Source organism: Galleria mellonella, unplaced genomic scaffold (genome assembly GCF_026898425.1).
Source record: "Galleria mellonella isolate WM207_F2 unplaced genomic scaffold, CSIRO_AGI_GalMel_v1 utg158, whole genome shotgun sequence".
Classification (NCBI taxonomy): domain Eukaryota; kingdom Metazoa; phylum Arthropoda; class Insecta; order Lepidoptera; family Pyralidae; genus Galleria; species Galleria mellonella.
This window is the reverse complement of record NW_026442003.1, coordinates 2,518,124-2,541,755: the sequence shown is the minus strand read 5'-3', so window position 1 is coordinate 2,541,755 and position 23,632 is coordinate 2,518,124. Positions and strand designations below refer to the sequence as shown.

Below are 23,632 nucleotides of genomic sequence, written 5' to 3'. Positions count from 1 at the left end.
ACGCATGGGAGGTATCATGGGCGAAACAGTATACTCTGTTATGTCCATGATACTGCTCGTGTCTATAGGCGACGGTTACCACTTTCCATCAGGTGGACCGTCAACTTGTTTGCCATTCTAAGTTGTGTAAAAAAAAACTGATCAGACGGCCTACAATGGAATGTTTTCCGAAATTTCTGGTCCGAACGAAACACAAATTTGATGTTAAAATTACATGATACATACCATTTAAAAAAATTCTAAAGTATCGTTCCTTTGGACTTTTATGGTAGGATTTATAACAAACGAAATGTTAAGCTCCATTTACTGGGTTGATTCCGGTCAGAACAAAAATTCAGACATGAGCAGTACCGTGGACATAACAGAGTATACTGTTTCGCCCATGATACCCCCATGCGTTGCCATTCCTGAGGACTAAGGTGTTATTCCTCTGTACCCAGTAAATTCACGCCATATCCCACCCTTTAAACCGAAACACAGCAATGCAAACACAACTGCTTCACGGTTGAAACACGAATGGGACAGAGGTACCCAAACAATCGACTTTTGTACACTCTCCCTGTCTCCTACTGATTTCATGGTAGACCCCTTGGTTTCATCCTCACCTAGAAGTAGGCGGGGTTACCGTACCATTTTCACCCATCAAAAAAAAAACAGACCTATTTGCATCCCCGTCTACCATCCCTCACTAGAGCCCTGCCGGCGTATACCGATAGTGCAGGTGGAGCTACCATTCCATTATCACCCATTAAGAACTCCAAACCTACAGAGTATCGCGGTCAAGCGAACAAAGTCGTGGTTAAACACTAGTTGTAAAATAAAACAAAGGAATATAAATGAAAACTATTTATTTAGAGAAATTAAGAAAAGGAATCACAAAAGAAAGTTACTTGAAATTAACAGACTTTCGTTTTCTAGCAAGCTGCATTATTACTAAAAAACGAAAACTGACATTTGCTTGATTAACAAATGCTTAAATTAACAAACGCTTACGCTAATAAACTTTTAAACTAACAAACAAAAGCTTAGACTATCAAATGTTGTAGTGTAACAAGAATTAGAAAGTTGTATGAAAGCTATAATAATGAATGTGACTCGTGTCCGACTGTGTGTTTGTGCGTGTCCGAGTATATGTCACAGAGCGGGACACTCAGCTTATCCTGATCTGTGGACACATCCCGGCCGCACTCACCAGCACAGTTGACCTGGTTTACTCCATTTAACATATATATATATATATATATATATATATATATATATATATATATATATATATATATATATATATATATATATATATATATATTAATAATTTTTTTGCACGCGTCTTATAAACTAATTAAAATAAAATAAAATAAAACTACATATTAAGTGACAATTCTTTGCTGTTCAGACAATTAGGAGCAACTTCCGGGAACACGTCGGAAGCTACACGAATTAGTTATCACACTTCCTTACGCTAAATATAAATAAAGAAAAAAAAACTATACTAAATGAAATGCTTAAACTACTCACATATTTAGTTGTATATATATATGTTATGTTTCCAATACCTTACGCTAGAGAATTAATGTAACGAGAAATAAAACTTTGTAATGGCGGACGTCCCTCGACACACCATCCACCCGGCCACTTCGTTGGAGAGCACCCAATCAGCCCCCGAACACCGCAGCCGAGTGGGGAACGTACTCGAGTCTAGTTATAATGTTTACGCTACACTTATGTCAAAGATAAAGAAAAAAAAAATAGTCTAGTTATGTTTACGCTACATTATGTCAAAGACGAAGAAAATAAAAAAAAATGAAATGAAATGCTTAAACTACTCACACATTTAGTTATATGTGTTACGTTTTTAATACCTTACGCTAAAAAAGAATAAAATAAGAAAGAAAAATTTGTAATGGCTTATGTCCCTTGACACCATCCACCCGGCCACTTCGTTGGAGACCACCCAATCAGCCCTCGCAGCCGAGTGGGGAACGTACTCGAGTCTAGTTATCAAGTTTACGCTACAATTATGTCAAAGATAAAGAAAATAAAAAAAAGGCTAGTTATAATGTTTACGCTACATTATGCCAATGGCGAGTAATAGAAAAAACTATATTAAATGAAATGCTTAAACTACTCCCATTAGTTATATGGTTTTAATACCTTACGCTAAAGACAGAAGAAAAAAAAAATATATTAAAATGGATAATCTTACTCGACATATCATCTACCTGGATTCTGCATAGGAAACCAGCCCTTCTTTGTATCTCAAGTTTTTAATACCTTACGCTAAAGACGAATAAATTAAAAGAAAAAAAAATATTAAATGAAATACTTAAACCACTCTTAATAGTTTAGTAAATCCACCACGAATAATGGCGTGGTGGTGTCCATGGCTGTTCCGCGCGCGCTAGCGGTGCACGCCGGCGGGGCGCCATGGACACAGGCCAGTTGGCCCATCGTGACCAATTGAACAATGATTAGTCACGATGGTTTCCAGGGGGAACCGCGTGGAGGTCGACCTGTTAGGGTATATTGTTAGCAATGGGACCGATAGTCCGCATTACTAACAATCCCTTCCCCCCTCGAGGACTATAGTGTTGTGCCTCCGAGTCCTGTGATCTCCCTGCCATATCCCTTTCTTCGAGTCGAAACAGCCATGAGAGCGCAGCTGCTTCACGGCGAGAACACGGGTGGAACAGAGGTGGGTACCTCTGCAGACGACTTGTACAAAGTATCCCTCTGATGGTGAATATTGGTGGTGAAACGAACTCGTCTATGGATGTTCCTTGGGGACATTTCCTGAGCGTCGTTTCGGTGCACACGTCGAAATGTACTTTGCAATGGTCCAGTAACATCTGCTTCGTTGCGAACAACTGAAAAAATATATAAAAGAATTATCATTGAAGATATCATGGGAGACTCACTTATATAGAGGGAGACTTTGTACAAAAGTCGATTGATTGACCTCTGTCCCATTCGTGTTTCTACCGTGAATCAGTTGTGTTTGCATGGCTGTGTTTCGATTTGAAGGGTGGGATATAGCGTGACTTTACTGGGTACAGAGGAATGACACTAGAGTCCTCAGGAACGGTAACGCATGGGGAGGAACTAATGTGAAAGTATATCGTTCAGTTACAAAAAATCGTTAATAAATCACGGAGTTTTCAGGGAAGAAACATAATAAAAATAGAATCGAATTGGAAAGCTATGGTGCGGATTTTAAAAATAGAAAACCCAAAGAAATTAATTACTTGAAGATAGCTTTTTTAACGTCCAATTTGATGCGTGTAGTTTTTGTGTGATATCGGAACAAACGTACTGACAGACAAAATTTTTAAAAATAATTTTTTGGCACATTAAAAAGTTTTATACAAAAATATAATAACACCCGAGTCCTTAGGAATGGCGACGCATGGGAGGTATCGTGGGCGTAACACTATACTCTGTTATGTCCATGGCACTGCTCACGTCTATAAGCGACGGTTACCACTTTCCATTAGATGGGCCGTCAGCTTGTTTGCCATTCTAAGTTGCATAAAAAAAAAAAGGTGATGATGAGCGAACTTACGAATCTTGCGCAACTCCTCGGCGCCTTCTCAAGCTCCGCTTTGGATATTTTTGCTTCTGAAAAAAAAAGTAAATTTTTTTTAATGGGTGAAAATGGAATGGTGACCGCGCCTGCGCTATCGGTGTGCACTGGCGGGGCGCCGGTGAGAGGTGACGGGTGGGGATGACAGCGGGTTGGTTGGCCCATCGATGGTTTCCGGGGGAGCCGCGTGGGGGTCGACCTGGTTGCATTGCTGGCAATGGAAGTGTTGGATCCCGTTACTAACATTCCACTCCCCCCCTCCCATTATTTGATAGAGTCCAATAAATAAATTCTAATGTGTTTTTCTATTCTATTATGAAATAAAATATAATTTAAAATGCAGATATCCCATTTGGTTATAATAAACTGACGGCCCACTTCATGGTAAGTAGTAACCGTCACCTATAGATAAGAACAGCGCCTTGGGCATCATGGTATCGCTCACGCGTTGCCGTCCTTGAGGACTACGATTTAATACCTTCATACTGTGAAAACTTCATTTTTTTTATACAACTTAGAATGGCAAACAAACTGACGGCCCACCTGATGGAAAGTGGCATCCGTCGCCTATAGACATGAGCAGTACCATGGACATAACAGAGTATACTGTTTCGCCCATGATACTCCCCATGCGTTGCCATTCCTGAGGACTCAAGTATTATTCCTCTGTACCCAGTAAATTCACTGCCATATCCCACCCTTCAAATCGAAACACAGCCATGCAAACAACTGCTTCGCGGTGGAAACACGAATGGGACAGAGGTACACAAGCAATCGACTTTTGTACAGTATCCCTCTGGTATAGTCATTGTCACATCCTACCCTTCAAACCGAAGCAACTGCTCGACAGATACACTAGTGTTTTTCAAAGTGTGGGTCGTGGCCCCTTGGGCGGACCTCGAGCCTCAACAAGGGGGTCGCAGAAGGTGTCGAAATGGTGACAAACCAACAGTTCCGTAAACACAATTAATTAATAATAAATAAAGAAGTATTTGTAACAGACATCGATTACACGTCTGTTTTAGACACTTTATTATGTATTATTTATTTTATTTTATCGACACCTAACTGTGAATATAAATAACTGTATGGATTTCATAATTGTACTATAATAAAATTCATACACATTCGAAACCGTGGGGTCGCAAGATATTTTTACATGCTAAGGGGGTCGCGTCATGAATACGATTGAAAAACGCTGCGCTAGAATTATGGGGGTGGGAGATTATTAGTAATAGGCCATTTATATACCAGTCATATTGCAAGCAATATACCTTACCAGGTCGACCTCCATGTGGTCCCCCCTGGAAACCATCGTGACGAATTCCAGGTGTATCCATCACGACCTGCCTTTTCATCCTCACCTATCATCCTTCACTGGTGCCCCGCCGGTGTATACCGATAGCGCGGGTGGGGTTACCATTACATTATCATCCATTGAAAAAAAAAGAGCACCTTCACGGGGGGAGGGATTGTTAGTAATGCGGACTACCAGTCCCATTGCTAGCAATATACCTTACCAGGTCGACTTCCACGTGGTACCCCACCTCTCGAAACCATCGTACTGAATTCCTGGTGTAATCATCACGATGGGCTAACTGGCCTACCTTTTCATCCTCACCTATCACCTCTCAGTGGTGCACCGCCAGCGTATACAGATAGCGCAGGCGGAGTTACTATTCTATTTCTACCCACCAAAAAAAAAATTGTCGCATTACTGTCGCGTTTGGTTCTCGTGGTGTGATTAATGTCTGCGAGGTGATGGTGATGAGGTCAGAACAGAGTTACAAGCGAAGGTATTATGAAGAGATACAAGTAACTACAATAACGAGTGAAATTAACACATGTTCATATGAAAAATGTCATTATGCAAATATAATATCCAATAGGTGGGTAGGTGACGGCACGCCACTGATTTGCCGTTTAAGCATTCAATTCAGATGTAGTTTCAGCCCACATTGCATTATGAGATTTAGCAAATCATAATAACACAGTATCTACAAGAAAAATGCAAGATTTATTGGCTAATATTTAATTTACAATTATGTTTCAACACTTACCCAGTGTGTGGGGTAGATAGCTCGCGTCACACGATCACTGTTCGAAATACGTGCAAGCAAATAGCAATTTGCGAGCTCTCTCTCCGCATAGGTCGTGATTTACTTAATAAATATATTAATTTAAATGATTAAACACAGAAATAATGTTAATTCTTTAAAAATATAACCGATCCCTCCGTACTGGACGATGACGCACGTAGAAATGGAAGAGCCCGCTCTAGTGACGTGAACGGCATCGCTAAAACATCGCATTGAACTAGTGCGGTCGTGTTAAATCTATAATCGAGAACTAGTTCGATTGTGTTTTAATAAAATCGATTTTTGTTTTTATATATGTATTATAAATTATTATGAACTGGCCCCATCTTCACCTCTTCACCTGTAACCCCTTACTGGTGCCCCGCCAGCGTATACCGTCAGTGCGGGCGGGGTTACCATTCTATGTATTGAGACAACTGCTAATAAATGCGAGAGTATTTTTTAATGGATGACAATGGTATGGTGCCCTGCCTGCGCTATCGGTATACACCGGCGGGGCACCAGTAAACGATGACAGGCGAGGATGAAGCAGAACAGTTAGCCCATCGTGACGAATTGAACGATAAATTAGTAACGACGGTTTCCAGGGGGCACCGAGTGGAGGTCGACCTGACAGGGTATATTGCTAGCAATGGGATTGCTAATTCCCAATATTAATAATCCTCTCTCCCCCTACTGAGAGAATATTAGAACATACTTCATGTGTCTCGCTCGTACCCCACCGCTCATGGCCGCCCTTGTCATATTTAATGAGTGATAAATAGATAGTTAGATAGATACTCTTTATTGTTTCCTCCAAAAGATTACAACAGTAAATTTATTATAAATATAAACAATTACAAGAAATTATCACAATGAGAGAACAATGGTCGACCTTATCGCTAAGAGCGATCTCTTGCAGGCAACCTTTGGATGGGGGGGAAAAGGGATTGTTAGTAATGGAGACTGAGAATCCCATTGCTAGCAATATACCCAACCAGGTCGACCTCCTCGCGGTTCCCCCTGGAAACTATGATGGTTAATTCCCGATGAATTCATCACGATGGGCTAACTGTTTTCATTTTCACCGATCACCCTTCACTGGTGCTCCGCCAGCGTATCCCGTTAGCGCAGGCGGGGTTACCATACAATTTTCACCCATCAAAAAAAAACCTTTGGATGGAGAGGAGTAATTATAAACAATTTGATGGGAGGTACGATGATACATTCTGTTAGTTCTAAATATGCTAAATATGGTATTATATATATATATATATATATATATATATATATATATATATATATATGAGTCAAGAAATTTATTACACTAGTGTGCATGTTTTGTAACATGTCATATACGTGACAGATCAGAATTTATATGCAATTGATGTTGAAATAACAAAAATTTATGTATTTGTTATACTTTTCGGGACAATAAAATTTTTCGTTTGCGAGTGTGACATAACAATACAAAATGGCCACAACTCAGTTTATTGCTTCGCCCTCGAAAGAGCAAAGCACTGATATTCTGTTGCGGCCAAAGGGAATAGGGTAATATATATATATATATATATATATATATATATATATATATATATATATATATATATATATATATATATATAATATGTGGGTAGTGTAAGATAAGGTTTCTCAATTAGTACCCTCTTTACCCATGATACCCCCCATGCGTTGCCATTCCTGAGGACTCAGGTGTTATTCCTCTGTACCCAGTAAGTTCACGCCATATCCCACCCTTGAAACCGAAACACAGCCGTGCAAACACAACTGCTTCACGGTAGAAACACGAATGGGACAGAGGTGCTCAAGTAAACGACTTTTGTACAAAGTCTCCCTCTGGTGAAAACTTCTAGTAATATATCCTGTCAGATCAGCCTCCGCGCAGTACCCTGGAAACCACTGTGATTAAATCTTGTTGAATCCATCACAGTGGGCTAACAGACCTGCTTGCGGGGGGAAAGGGATTGTTAGCAATGGAGTTTGACAGCCCCATTGCTAGCTGGGCCAGGTGGGCCGTCAGCTTGTTTGCCATTCTAAGTTGTATAAAAAAATTAAACATTATGCCCTATTAGGTCGACCTCCACGTGGTTCCCCCTGGAAACCATCTCACGATGGTTTTTAATCAGTACTTTTGAATTCTTCACGATGGGCTAACTGACCTACTTCATCCTCACCTATCATCCTTCACTGGTACCCCACCGGTGTATACCTGTAGCGCAGGTAGGGTTACCATTTCATTATTATCCATTAAGAACTCCAAGCCTACAATGTATCGCGGTCAAGCGAACAAAGATTTTTTTTACAACACAGGAGGCAAACGAGCATTTGGCTCACCTGATGGTAAGTGACTACCGCCGCCCATGATCACCCACAACACCTACGGCATTGCAAGTGTGCTGCCGGCCTTTTAAAAAGGAATATACTCTTTTCTTGAAGGTTATGTTGTCGTATCGGTTCGGAACTACTGCTGCTGGAAGTTGATTCCAAAGAGTGGTTGTGCGTGGAAGAAAGTGCCTTGAAAACCGCACGGTGGAAGACCGATACTCGTCCAGATTTGTTGGGATGAAACTTTAGTTTGTGGCGGGTTGTACGGTGGTGACAATCAGCAGCAGGTATCAATCCGAACAATTCTTCAGAGCACTCCCCATGATAAATTCGGTAGAAGATGCACAGAGATGCAACATCTCTGCGCAGTTTCAGTGGGTCAAGTCGGACAGTAAGGCGTTGACTATCGATAATTCGAGCTGCCCGAAGGTAGGTAAACTCTAGTTATAAAATAAAACAAAGGAATATAAATAAAAACTATTTATTTAGAAAAATTAAAGAAAAGGAATTACTAATGAAAGTCACTTAAAATTAATAGACTTCCGTTATCTACTAAGCTGAAAGTTGCATAAAATAACAAAGGTTTTGCAGACATTGGCTTCTTAAGCTAAAAAATTCTTAATCTTTATCTAACATGCATAATTCTTAATTCTTAATCTAACATGCGATTAAACTAAAAAAAAAAAGTGCTTAAACTAACAAATGTTTGTTCTAACAAGAATTAGAAAGTTGTATAAAAGCTATTACAGTGTATCAAAAATGTCACTGCACGCGTTCCATATGATGTTTATAATAAAAAATCACAATATATCACTATTATGTATTTCCGGACATCGTAATTAGCAGCAGCCCCCGGGGACAAGTCGGAAGCTGCACGAATTAGGCGTCACACTTCCTTACGCTAAAGTTAAACTAAAGAAAAGAAAAAAAAAATTTTAAATGGATAGTTTTACTCGACATATCATCTACCTGGATCCTCTGCATAGGAAACCAGCCCACCGGCCCACCAGCCCCCGCGGGCAAGTGGGAAACTTACTAATGCCTTACGCTAAAAACGAAATAAAATGAAAGAAAAAAAAACTATATTAAAATGATATACTTAAACCACTCCTATTAGATTATTTTATATCCACCACGAATAATGGCGTGGTGGTGTCCATGGCAGCCCAGCGCGCACTAGCGGTGTACGCCGGCGGGACGCCATGGGCACAGGCCAGTTGGCCCATCGTGACCAATTGAACAATGATTGATCACGATGGTTTCCAGGGGGTACCGCGTGGAGGTCGACCTGTTAGAGTATATTGCTAGCAATGGGGCTGATAGTCCGCATTACTAGCAATCCCTTCCCCCCTCGAGGATTATGGTGTTGTGCCTCTGAGTCCTGTGATCTCGCTGCCATATCCCATTCTTCGAGTCGAAACACAGCCATGCGAGCACAGCTGCTTCACGGCGGGAACACGGGTGAGACAGAGGTACCCATGCAGACGACTTGTACAAAGTCTCTCGTGAGAAATATTGGTGGTCAAACGAACTCGTCCATGGATGTTCCTTGGGGGCATTTCTTGAGCGTCGTTTCAGTGCACACGTCGAAATGTACTTTGCAATGGTCCAGTAACGTCTGCTTCGTTGCGAATAACTGAAAAAATATATAAAAGAATTACCGCTGGAGATACCACGTGGAGGTCGACCTGACAGAATATTGCTAGTAATGGGACTGACGTTAACAAATAACTTATTAACGCATAAGGGGCAGTATAGGCGTCACAGTGTATTCCGTATGTGTAGGCGACGGTGACCACTTCCCATCAGGCGGGCCGTCAGTTTGTTTACCATTATGAGTACCTATCACAAAGCATAATTCGCTAGTACGCTAATGTCTAATTAGTATTATAGTACAAATAAAAAAAAAATTAATCGACTGAATTTTTTTTATACAATTTAGAACGGCAAACAAGCTGACGGCCCATCTGATGGAAAGTGGTAACTGTCGCCTATAGACACGAGCAGTACCATGCACATAACAGAGTATACTGTTTCGCCCATGATACACCCCCATGCATTGACATTCCTGAGGACTCATGTGTTATTCCTCTGTACCTTGTAAATTCACCGTCATATCCCACCCGTCAAACCGAAACACAGCCATGCAAACACAACTGCTTCACGGTTGAGCACGAATGAAACAGAGGTGGCCAAGCAATCGACTTTTGTACAAAGTCTCCCTCTGGTAAAAGTCCCAATTCTGTTCAAATGGGGCATGGCCCAAAAAATGTTAGGAAACACTGCTCTAGTCTGAGTACCTTTGAGTCGTTTGTGATCGCAGTTGTCTATGAACAGCGTGTCCATGACGCGTTCGGCATCCTCCGCCTGCTTCGTCTCCGTCATATTCCGTGCTATATCCTCGGAGAGTACGGCGTTTGAGTAGTTCATACTGTCATCTGGTTCCAGCTCGGTGTTGAGGTTCCATTCTGGAAAATAGTTAAAGAAATCTTTATATATATGTACCTACTGTATGCGACGGACAAAGTTACAGGCTTCTTTTTATTGCGGTGTGAACATATCGCAGACGAAGTCGGGAGCTAAAGTTATTTATTTGTTTACTACTATTACTTACTCAGGAATGGCAACGCATGGGGGGTATCATGGGCGAAACAGTATACTCTGTTATGTCCACGGTACTGCTCATGTCTATAGGCGACGGTTACCACTTTCCATCAGGTGGGCCTTTAACTTGTTTGCCATTCTAAGTTGTATAAAAAAAAAATATTTAACTCTTTATTGCATTAAAAACATAAAAATAAACAATGACATATAAACAATTCAAGTGAAATACAGTAGCATGGAGTACAGATCAAAATATACACATAAAGGTACAAAAGGCGCCCTAGCGATAAAACCGCCAGACAGACAACCTTTGGTTAAAGGAGAACAGATAGTTACCTATTCTATTTATAATTAAAATTACTGCCCGGATCGATGTGCGAACAAAGAGTGAGCCTTCGAGTTAGACACCTAGTGAGATACTACCAGTGGGGGAAAGGGATTGTTAGTAATGGGGTCTAACTGAACCATTGACAGCAATACACCCTATCAGGTCGACCTCCATTTGTTTCCCCTCAAACACCATCGTGGTTAATTCTAGTGTAATTCGTCATAATGGGCTAACTGACCTGCTTACATCGTCACCTATCATCCCTTACTGGTGCCCTGCCAGCGTATACCGATAGCGCAGGCGGGGTCACCATTCCATTATCACCCATTAAAAAAAAAAGTAAGACATTGACATCATTGTTATACAGCACGTGTGCGACTGCCAACACTCGAAGACTGACCACCACTGTTACTACCAGAAGTTCCACAACCTTCTATATTAGCCGTCAATCTCCGACGGCCATTTTGTTCGCGCACGTGTCTCGTCTCTAAACGAAGCATCTTCAGGCAAATTACTAGATCGCTGCTCGGAGCCTAGCGTTCTAATAACAGTTCTAAAAAATATATCCTTCCAGATAAAAAAGGCTTTTCCAAATTAGGTTCGAACTGACGGAGTAATGAGGTAACAAACAATAGAACAAAAATGCAATCAAATAGAGAGCTTCCTTCTATTTGAAAACGGTTGAAAATACCATTTATTTTAATGCTAGTTTGCCTCATTCACTGCCGTCGCATTCTCGCTCGACGACTACTTGGTCACACAATTTAATAAATCCAGTTAACGCGTTAGAATTTCCATTAAATTCTGATGTAAATCTAAGAGCTTTAATTACTTTATCTAAAGCAGCCATATTACTTTTTATTCTTTACATATTATTCTCCTTTCTTTTATTCTAAATCCTTTACTGTTCAGGCAGTTCGCCTGTGGAACTCACTACCTACCTCTATTCGGTGCGCTCAAACTGTTACTAGCTTCAAAACCTCTGTTAAATCTTACTACCTCTCACTTTAGTACTATTTTCCTGTGTTCTCTCTTCGTTTTCCTTCGTTATTTTTTTTCTGTTGTACGTGTGCTGTTAAGTATGTGTATGTTATGTATACATTTAATTGTGTATATATTATATATGTATGTGTATGTATGTATGTATATATGTATGTATGTATACATATTTGTATGTGATAATATTTATATAATAGTGCGCCACCTACCCTTTGTCTTTTTCTCAATGTCCTCTACCCAAAGGTTGTCTGGAAGAGATCGCTTAGCGATAAGGCCGCCTTTTGTATCACTTCTCATTAATATTTACTGTATTTGTTATTTCTCTTTTTACTTGGTGCAATAAAGTGTAAATAAATAAATAAATACTAATATTTGATTGCTTATTATTGTCTAAAAATCCTTCCCAATGAGTATGCCAGTTCTGTATTTTAAAACTACGAGATTCACGTGATTCGCCACGGTGGAAGTTCATGGAAAATTTCCTTAAACACAATCAATTAACACGAAAGGAAAAGTAAACAATCACTAGTCAATTCAGAGTACTCACATGAGCAGCATCTCGTTTGTTCTCGGGTTGTATCTACGCTTGGATCTTTGGCTTCGTCTCCCAAAGTCAGGACACTTGAAAGCTTGACAGCTCAATCAGTGGCCACGAATAGGAGCAGCGACTGTCGCAGCTGGATACCGACTGCGGCGAACACTGACTCCAACTGTCCTGCTGCATGCGCCAATTACGAGGACAACTGGAGCGTTCCAAAGAAAGCGAAATTTTACTAAATTTAATAATAAAAATTGCAATATAAATTCCCTAAAGTGTCTAATTATGATTAAAATGGGTGCTCAGTTCGATGTGCGAACAAAGAGTGAGTCTTCGAGTGGTCCCGTGTGCCGGCCTCGTGGTGCACCGTCAGCGAATGCCTAGTTGGCCGTTGACGTCATGCACACGAGCGATGGACGCGGCGCGGCGTCAGCGTTCCCGATAGTGGCTCGCTACGTAACGCGCTATAAGGTAACAAACGAACATATTTACATTCACACTCTGTCGAACAGAAGCTTCGAATTTCTAAATGTATATCTGCGCTGTACAACTTTTTATCCCAAAAACTTTTTGTAATATATAAATGACTTAATGGCATTAGAACAATTGAGACTTCAATTGTAACAAACCTAGTTGCTTTTGTCTAAAAACTAAACTACTAAACTAATTTTAATACAATTTCTATGGAAACAATCTGTAAATATATTCCTTAGGGTACAATGGGAATTTGCCAAATCGGTTCACAACTGACGGAGTTATGAGGTGACAGACAACAAAAATACAACCGAATCGAGAATCTCCAAGAAGTCACTACAATAGTTCTTTTTTATTGACCTGACACTCCAATAGGCTAGGGGGGAAAAGGGATTGTGAATGTGATGTGTGAAAGAGACTGAGAATTCCATTGCAAGGTCGACCACCTCGCGGTTCTCCCTGGAAACTATCGTGGTTAATTCCTGATGATCATCATGATGGGCTAACTAGCCTGTTTTCATTTTCATCTATCACCCTTCACTGGTGCTCCGCCAGCGTATCCCGTTAGCGCAGGCGGGGTAACCATACCATTTTCACTCATAAGAAAAAATCTCCAATAGGCTATTTTTATATTCGATGTTTATAATTAATTTTTAAGCTTTCGACATATTACCGACATATTTTTACATTTAAATAATTTAGATATTATTAGTTACATATATTACTAGCTTTTATCAGCGGATTCGCTTGCGTTAATAGAGATTTTGTTCAACAATTCCGGTTGTTGGTACAGGTAGAGATAAAATAGTTACAAAAATAAACTCACCCCCTTTAATAAGGAGTAATTTGAGACAAGAAATATGTATACTTTAATTATACATTATGAACAATAACTCTGCAAAGTTTGAAGCAAATCGGACGACGGAATAGAAAGTATCCTACAAAAATTACCCCCTCCCTCTCGTCCCACACAAATAATAGCCTACAACCATTAAAAAAGCCGCTTATAGAAGCGGCTTTTTTAATGGGTGACAATGGAATGGCAACACCGTCTGTGCTATCGGTATACGCTGGCGGGGCACCAGTACTGTGTTTATTATAATATAATAATAATACTAATAATAATATAATAATAATATAATATTAATAATAACCAGTGAGGGGTGATAGGTGACGATGAAAGCAGGTCAGTTAGCACATCGTGACGAATTCCACTTGAATTAACCACGATGGTTTCCAGGGAGAACCGTGTGGAGGTCGACCTGATAGGGTTTATTGCTAGCAATGGGTTCACTAGACCTCATTAATAACAATCCCTTTCCCCCCTTTATCAGCGGTTTAGGTGTGACTACAATGTCCCCCTTTCTTTTATTTCCCATAAATCCTTCATTCCTTTTTTTACCAACTTCCTTTATGCACTTCTAGCATCCCTCGCCTTTTTGCTTGACCCTTTCCTCCAGTGGCCGGTCCGGGGCTGGGACGGGACCACGTGGAGGTCGATCTGACAGGCTAAATTGCTAGCAATGGATCTGGTAGTCTGCATTACCACCAATCCCTTTCCCAATTTGTGATGAATGTGGTACGGAGGGGGGGGGGGGGGGGTTGTTAGTACTAAGATCCAACAAGGTCGAGCTCCACATAATTCTGTCTGGAAAACAACCTGGTGAATATTTGTCGAATTCGTCATGGTGGGCCAACTGATTTGCTTCCACCCTCACGTATCATCTCTCACTGGTGGCCCGCCAGGGTACACCGACAGCGCAGGCGAGGATCGTGATGGAGTCAGAACAGTGTTACAAGCGAAGGTATTATGAAGAGATACAAGTAACTACAATAACGAGTGAAATTAACACATGTTCATATGAAAAATGTCATTATGCAAATATAATATCCAATAGGTGGGTAGGTGACGGTACGCCACTGATTTTCCGTTTAAACATTCAATTCAGATATAGTTTCAGCCCACATTACATTATGACATTTAGCAAATCATAATAATACAGTATCTACAAGAAAAATGCAAGATTTATTGCCTAATATTTAATTTACAATTATGTTTCAACACTTACCCAGTGTGTGGGGTAGATAGCTCGCGTCACACGATCACTGTTCGAAATACGTGAAAGCAGTAATTTGCGACCTCTTTCCGCATAATTGGTTTTCTAAATTATGCAGATAGAGGTCACAGTTTACTTTATAAATATATTATTGTCAATAAACAAGCACAAATAACGTTAGTTCTTTAGAATGTAACCGATGTCTCGCCGCCCATCAACGACGACGGCCGCAGAAGTCACTCTAGTGATGTGAACGGCATCGCTAAAACATCGCATTGAACTAGTGCGGTCGTGTTAAATCTATAATCAAGAACTAGTTCGATTGTGTTTTAATAAAATTAAATAAATTTCAAATATTTATTATTCTTACCAGAGGGAGACTTTGTACAAAAGTCGATTGCTTGGGTGGTTCTGTCCTATTCGTGTTTCAACCGTGAAGCGGCTGTGTTTGCATGGCTTTGTTTCGGTTTGAAGGGTGGGATATGGCGTGAATTTACTGGGTACAGAGGAATAACACCTGAGTCCTCAGGAATGGCAACGCATGGGGGGTATCATGGGCGAAACAGTATACTCTGTTATGTCCACGGTACTGCTCATGTCTATAGGCGACGGTTACCACTTTCCATCAGGTGGGCCGTCAGCTTGTTTGCCATTCTAAGTTGCATAAAAAAAATTAATATATTATTAAAAATAAACTTTATATATACACTTAAATATTTTTTTTTTAAGAAAACCCAACAGCTTAGAATATAATAACAAAAAATGGTGTAAAAACAAAACGCCAATAACAGATTTTCACAAATAAAAACAATATTTAACTAATGCACGTGACATCGCCAATACTTACAATCAACGGAATTAAACTTAGAGTAACAACGTTATAGCAGTACACACATTATAGGGAGGCGGTTGTGCAAAATAAAAAGTTTAAATGACTTATCATATATATGAAATAAATACTTATTAATATATATTCTTTATTGCACTAAAACATACAGTAACAACAATAAGTTAATAACAATGTTAGCAAACGCGAACTTATCTCTAAAAGAGATCTCTTCCAGTCAACTTAGCGCAGTGGCATAGGAAGTAGTGAGTGGGCAGTAGTAGTGCAAGACAGAAATTTAAATAAATATTTACATAAATAATAAAATTATTTGCTAAATGTAACTTTTACGTTACATTACCTACAGGCAATATACCGGGGGAAGGGATTGTTAGTAATGAAGAGGTTAGTTCCCATTACTAATAAACATCGGTTCCACGCGGTTTTCCCTGGAAACTATTGTGACTATCGTTGAATTCGTCACGATGGGCTAACTGACTTGCCCTTCATCTTCACCTTTCACCCCTCACTGGTGCCCCGTCAGTATACAAATAGCGTAGGCGGAGTCATCATTCCATTATCATCCATTAAAACAAGCAATACACCTCCACGCGGCTCCCCCCGGAAACCATAGTAGTTAATTCTTGTAAAATTCATCACGATGGGCTAACTGACCGGCTTCCATCACCTATCACCCCTCACTGGTGCCTCGCCAGCGTATATCGATAGCGCAGGTGGAGGTACCTCATTTCTAAACGAAGAATTTAGTAATGGGGTCAGGTCGACCTCCACGCGGTTCCCCCTGGAAACCATATGGTCAATTCTTGTCGAATTATTTCATGGTGGGTCAACTGACCTACTTTATCCTCACTTGTCATCCTTCACTGGTGCCCTGCCGGTGTATACCGATAGCGCGGGCGGGATTACCATTCCTTTTTCACCCCCCAAAAAAAAACAAGGAATATGGGATAAAGGGATTGTTAGTAATGGGGAGGTTACTCCTCATTGCTATCAATATACTCTATCAGGTCGGCCTCCACGCGGTTCTCCCTGGAAACCTACGTGACTAAAGTTAAATTCATTTATTATTATATATATCATTACATTCATTAAAATTTACCATTTATTAAAAAAACGAAATATCTTCAGGTATATTATATCGCTGCTTGAAGCCTAGTGTTAACCGTTCAGCATCGAAACTACGAAAGAACATGTTGCCGAACGGTTAACACTAGGCTCCGAGCAGAGACATATTGATTTGCCAAAGAACACCACGTTTAGAGATGAAAGACGTGTGTGGACGAAGTGACAGTCGGAGATTTATGGCAAATATGGATGGTTGTTGGCTGTGTGGTCCCGACATAGGATAAGCCACCCCTTCTTATCCTGTGGGTGTCGTAAGAGCCGATTAAGGGAGGTCGAGGGATGGGCAGCAGCGTCCCTCTTAAAATTAAGCAGTGGGTGTAAGCCGGTGGCAGTACTCAGAAGGTCAAGACAGTGCCAGGCGCGTCAGCAGGCAAAGTTAAGGCTACAGTTTCCTAAGATGCACTAGGTACAATTTTAATTGATTCCCTCCGAAAAAGGGAATACAGTAAACAGAGAGTATTACACTACACTCTTGGACCAGTTAAACCAAGAAGTAAAAAAGAACGGCTTCCCCTTATCAAGATTTTTTTTATACAACTTAGAATGGCAAACAAGCTGACGGCCCACCTGATGGAAAGTGGTAACCGTCGCCTATAGACATGAGCAGTACCATGCACATAACAGAGTATACTGTTTCGCCCATGATACCCCCCATGCGTTACCATTCCTAAGGATTTAGATGTTATTCCTCTGTACCCAGTAAATTCACGCCATATCCCACCCTTCAAATCGAAACACAGCCATGCAAACACAACTGATTCACGGTAGAAACACGAATGGGACAGAGGTACCCAAGCAACCGACTTTTGTACGACTCATAAATCCACCCTCGTATTCTGTGATCAACGTTTCAGTTCGCTAGCAGAGCACTTATATACGCATAATACACTTCGGTAAGCAGGCGTCACGAGAGCTTTTAATGCTATTGGCCTATCCACCTATATAAAGGGACGTAGCTGAGTAAGGTGTATCATTTTTCATACTACACGTTTCACCAGCTACTTGCGACATACTCCGAGACTACAGGGGGGAGAGGGATTATTAGTAATGGGAGGATAATCCCCATTGTTAGTAGTATATCTTGTAAGGTCTGTCCCCGCGCAGTTCCCCTGGAAACCAATGTGATTAAATCTTGTTGAATCCATCACAGTGGGCTAACTGACCTACTTGCATCCTCGTCTACCATCCCTCACTGGTGCCCTGACAGCGTATACCGATAGTGCAGGAGGAGCTACCATTCCATTATCACCCATTAAGAACTCCAAGCCTACAGAGTATCGCGGTCAAGCGAACAAAGTCGTGGGTAAACACTAGTTGTAAAATAAAACAAAGGAATATAAATGAAAACTATTTATTTAGAGAAATTAAGAAAAGGAATTACTAATGAAAGTTACTTAAAATTAATAGACTTCCGTTATCCAGTAAGCTGAAAGTTTGTCAGCGTATGCCCGCCACAGGAGGTGCCTGTACACCCTTGCTGGCTGGAACCTGCCAAAGCCACAAAGATGATCCCAATTTCATAGTAGCCTATCGTTGCCACCTGCGTTGGAAGCATGCGCCGAGAAACTCTCTCAGCTTCTACAGAATAACGACGGTCTGGAAACATACGCTTACACTAACCAATGCTTAAACTAACCAATGCTTAAACTAACAAACGCTTAAACTAACAAATGCTTAGACTATCAAATGTTTATTCTGACAAGAATTAGAAAGTTGTATATAAAAGCTAATATTACAGTGTATTAACCATTTCACTGCTCGCGTTTAATAACCTAATTATAATAAGAAAACTACATACTAAACGGTGACCGTCTGTTTGTCCAGACAATTAGCAGCAGCCTCCGGGGACAAGGCGGAAGCTGCACGAATTAGGCGTCACACTTCCTTACGCTAAATACATTATATATAAAAGAAAAAAAAAAACTATAATATGAATTAAATGAAATGCTTAAACTACTCACATATTTAGTTGTATATATATATGTTATGTTTTCAATACCTTACGCTAAAGAATTAATGAAACGAGAAATAAAACTTTTTAATGGCGGACGTCCCTCGACACACCATCCACCCGGCCGCTTCGTTGGAGACCACCCAATCAGCCCCCGAACACCGCAGCCGAGTGGGGAACGTACTCGAGTCTAGTTATAATGTTTACGCTACATTACGCCAATGGCGAGTAATAGAAAAAAAAACCTATATTAAATGAAATGCTTACACTACTCTAACTAGACACATGTTATATTGGACACATGCTGTATGCTTGAGGCAAACTAAATATAATGAATATTGTATATAGAAAAAACGATCTTACTAGAAAAACACATTGGTGAGGTGGTAAGGGAACCGGTCGGCAGGTACGATTTCGAGACAGCATGCTACAAAATAGTACTTAACACAGCGACGCTCCACCACCAACACCACGAGCGATATTTACAAATCAGCAATAAACAAAAAAAAAAAGGTTCTTAACTAAACTATTAAGAGTTTTATTTTAATCCACCACGAACAATGGCGTGGTGGTGTCCATGGCAGCCTCGCCTCCGCTAGCGATGTACGCCGGCGGGACGCCATGGGCACAGGCCAGTTGGCCCATCGTGACCAATTGAACAATGATTAGTCACGATGGTTTCCAGGGGGAACCGCGTGGAGGTCGACCTGTTCGGGTATATTGCTAGCAATAGGGCTGATAGTCCGCATTACTAGCAATCCCTTCCCCCCTCGAGGACTATGGTGTTGTGCCTCCGTGTCTTGTGATCTCGCTGCCATATTCCAGCCTTCGAGCCATGCGAGCGCAGCTGCTTCACGGCGGGAACACGGGTGGGACAGAGGTAGCCATGCAGTCGACTTGAACAAAGTCTCTGGTAAGAAATTTTGGAGGTTAAACTCGCCCATGGATCATTCTGTAGGAGTACTTTTCCATGAAATGATCATCTATTTCACTCATATCATAATCATGGACGGTGACATCATTACATGAGTTATATGTATTTTTATATATTTGTAATTTCTCTGAAATATAGATGCATTATTAAATTATTAAGTCTCATCTCTTATGAACCATAAAACCTTAGCTCTTGTCCTTTTTCTTGCTTACCTCTTGTACCTGTTCTCGCTTTGGTTTCTCTGTTAAAATCATTTCTCTTTTCATCAACGTTCTCCGAGTCTGGTTTCTTCACATTAAGTCCACTTCTTACACAATTCTTGTCAATTTCAATTCTGTCAGTTTTTTTTTTACCTGAAACAACAAATAGAGAAATTGTTATGCAAGTTTTTGTTACAAGAAAAAAATCACCAGTCTACCAGAGAGAGACTTTGTATAAAAGTCGTTTGTTTAGACACCTCTGTCCTATTCGTGTTTCAACCGTGAAGCAGTTGTTTGCATGGCTGTGTTTCAGTTTGAAGGGAATATGGTAGTGAATTTACAGGGTACAGAGGAATAACACCTGAGTCCGGGGGAAATAGATTGTTAGTAATAGAGACTGAGAATCCCATTGCTAGCAATATACCCAACCAAGTCGACCTCCTCGCGGTTCTCCCTGGAAACTATCATGGTTAATTCCGGATGAATTTATCATGATGGGCTAACTAACCTGTTTTCATTTTCATCTATCACCCTGCAATGGTGCTCCGCCAGCGTATCTGGGACAGCGCAGGCGGGGTTACCATACCATTATCACCCATCAAAGAAAAGCGCCTAAGCCCAAAATGGTATGAGTATGTGGTGTTCCAAACTGGTTTAAAACTGACCGAGTTATGAGGTAACAAACATTTAAAAATACAACAGAATTTGAGAACTCCCTTCTTTCTGAAGTCCTTGAAAATAGTTTATTTATTTATTCATTAGTACATATATGTGTACATGGCAGACTTAATGCTAAAATCATTCTCTCCCAGTCAACCATAGGGAAGTGTCAGAATACTCGAACGCGGTACTACTAATTATTGATATACATACATACTAAAATTACATATATAAACGAATAAATATATATAAATAACAAATATACTTACACATATATGATATATACTATATTATACACGAAATTGAGAATAATATAAAGCACTTACTGCTCGGATAAATTAAAAAAGTGAGTGTGAAAGTTTTTTTTAAAGACGGTTTAGTCGGTAGTCTTTTAATGGCATCAGGAAGCGCGTCCCAGTTGTGAAGAATGTAGGAGAAAATAGTTCTTTTCTATTGAACTGATGCCCCAATATGCTATTTTTATAATCAATGTATTTAATTTTTTTTTTCAGTTTTCAGACAAATTACAGACATATATTTCTGTTTGATTCATTCTGACATTATTAGTTATACATTACTAGCTTTTACCCACTACTTTGCTTGCATTAATATCTAATATTTATTGAAATCACACAAATATGTAGCTGTAGCAATATCCTCTTCTCTCAATTCCCCATAAATCCTTCATTCCTTTTTTACCAGACTTCCTTTATGCACTCCCAGCATCACCCTCCTTTTTCTTTGACCCTTTCCACCATACCTATGTATATGTATATAGCTATAGGTAGCAGACACCACCAACAAATGGACTCTAGAGGGGGGTTGACATTAAGCAAGTGTTAATGCTCGATTTGTATGGTGCAGGTAAACGCTAGAGTGTATACATTGAAAACAATCAGGGCTATATATTGTATCTGTCACCATCAACAGCTACCTCTTGATGATGAAAATGAATAATTAGGATAAGGGCATAAAGGTGATGATGATGAGTAAACTTACGAATCCTGACTATGCGCGACTCCTCCCCACCTTCTCAAACGCCATTTTGGATATTTTATCCTCTGGAAAAAAGGTCAAAATATAATTTAAAATAAAAACATCCAACTTGCATGATAATTTGAAGGTACTCCTAATGGGAAGTGGAAATATTAAAAAAAACAGCACCATTACTGTCGCGTTTGGTACACGTGGTGGGATTAATGTCTGCGAGGTGATGGTGATGAAGTCAGAACAGAGTTACAAGCGAAGATATTATGAAGAGATACAAGTAACTACAATAACGAGTGAAATTAACACATGTTCATATGAAAAATGTTATTATGCAAATATAATATCCAATAGGTGGGTAGGTGACGGCACGCCACTGATTTGCCGTTTAAGCATTCAATTCAGATGTAGTTTCAGCCCACATTACATTATGACATTTAGCAAATCATAATAACACAGTATCTACAAGAAAAATGCAAGATTTATTGCCTAATATTTAATTTAAAATTATATTTAACACTTACCCAATATGTGCGGTAGATAGCTCGCGTCACACGATAACTGTTCGAAATACGTGCAAATAGTAATTATGCGGACAGACGTCGCAATTTATTTTATAAATATATATTGTATTATAATCAATCAACAAATACACAAATAATGCTAATTATTTAAAATACAGTCAATGTCTGCATAACAAAAGATGATGACGGACATAAAAGAAAAACAATCTCCATAATCTGTGAAGCCAAAATAAATGTGTTGTGTGCCAAAATAATTTTAATTTATTATTGAAATAACCTTTACATATATAAATATTTTTATTAAATATATAGAATAAATACCTATTAATATTTTTATTTGCTAAATGTTACATTACCTATAAGGAATATACCTCCACGTATTTCCCCAGAAACGTATATAGTATTAATTCTTGTTGAATTCGTCACGATACATTAACTGATCTGCTTTCATCCTCACATATCATCCCTCACTGGTAAGGCGGAACACCTACAGTGCAGATTGAATAACCATTCTATGTATTAAGACATCTCTGAATAAATATGAGATTATTAGATTAAAAGTCGTGTGTGTTGCTTGTACTCAGCCTTCCATTTCATATGTCCACTTTAACCATATTTGATAGTCGAGCCGAGGCCCTTCGCCGGAGCACTCAAAAAATTTATGTAAAGGCCTATCCATGAAACTGATACACAAATAATACAATAAATACAGAAGTTTACCTCTTATGAAAAAAAATCGTATTGAAAAAACTTTATGAAAACAAAAAATATATTTTTGATTTATTCTTTCGAAATAAAAAAATAACTATATTAAAATACTAACTTGACATCCTTAATTTAATCGAAAATGATATGCTATATCGAGAAAGACAAAAAATTACTTATCTTTAGTGTAGGTATGACGATATAGAGTAATAATGTCAAAATCCCTTGTATTCATAATGTTACTCTATGTTGTAATATAGACGAAGTGTTTGCTCAGCTACGTATAATGGATATAATACAAGAATAAGATTAAAATCTTTTATTACAATTGATTCACGATAATATAATTTTATTTTTTGCATCTGTGGTCTTCGAAAAATTATTTTTAATTGTTTTAATTTATATAAGGTAGCGAGTATATCGTCATGAGTTCATAACTTAAGTATTATCTATGCTTAATTGTATGATTGTATAAAACTAGTAAATTTATATTTAACTATTATAGCTGAATATTGTAACAGCCTGTTGTCTTTGTCAATTTGTTGAATCGATTTAATCGATTAGATGTCATGTGACACTTATTGGCAATCTCTAAACAATTGAAGTTAAAAGTTTAAAAGATATTCACATATATTTACAATTACGAAATCTAGTGTCCCAACGGACACGTCAATGCTGTTAAAAGTACTCTTTGC

The 23,632-nt window shown here is 39.3% G+C and overlaps 3 long non-coding RNA genes across 4 annotated transcripts; all 3 read right to left on the bottom strand.

The window, feature by feature from the left end:
- Positions 1–831: 831 nt before the first annotated feature.
- Positions 832–5,843, bottom strand: LOC116413013 (uncharacterized). The gene is made up of 3 exons (XR_008252539.1): positions 5,641–5,843; positions 3,560–3,615; positions 832–2,864 (listed from the first exon to the last, which is right to left on the bottom strand). It is a non-coding gene; the product is annotated as an uncharacterized LOC116413013 (long non-coding RNA).
- Positions 5,844–8,469: 2,626 nt separating this feature from the next.
- LOC128200116 (uncharacterized) lies at positions 8,470–12,793 on the bottom strand. The gene is made up of 3 exons (XR_008252538.1): positions 12,483–12,793; positions 10,305–10,472; positions 8,470–9,640 (listed from the first exon to the last, which is right to left on the bottom strand). It is a non-coding gene; the product is annotated as an uncharacterized LOC128200116 (long non-coding RNA).
- Positions 12,794–18,311: 5,518 nt separating this feature from the next.
- Positions 18,312–23,095, bottom strand: LOC116413335 (uncharacterized). 2 transcript variants are annotated; one of them, XR_004224065.2, is made up of 4 exons: positions 22,233–23,094; positions 21,721–21,782; positions 20,074–20,214; positions 18,312–19,988 (listed from the first exon to the last, which is right to left on the bottom strand). It is a non-coding gene; the product is annotated as an uncharacterized LOC116413335 (long non-coding RNA). The 2 variants fall into 2 exon arrangements; XR_004224064.2 differs by having other exon boundaries at positions 18,312–20,214; positions 22,233–23,095.
- Between the last annotated feature and the right edge of the window lie 537 nt (positions 23,096–23,632).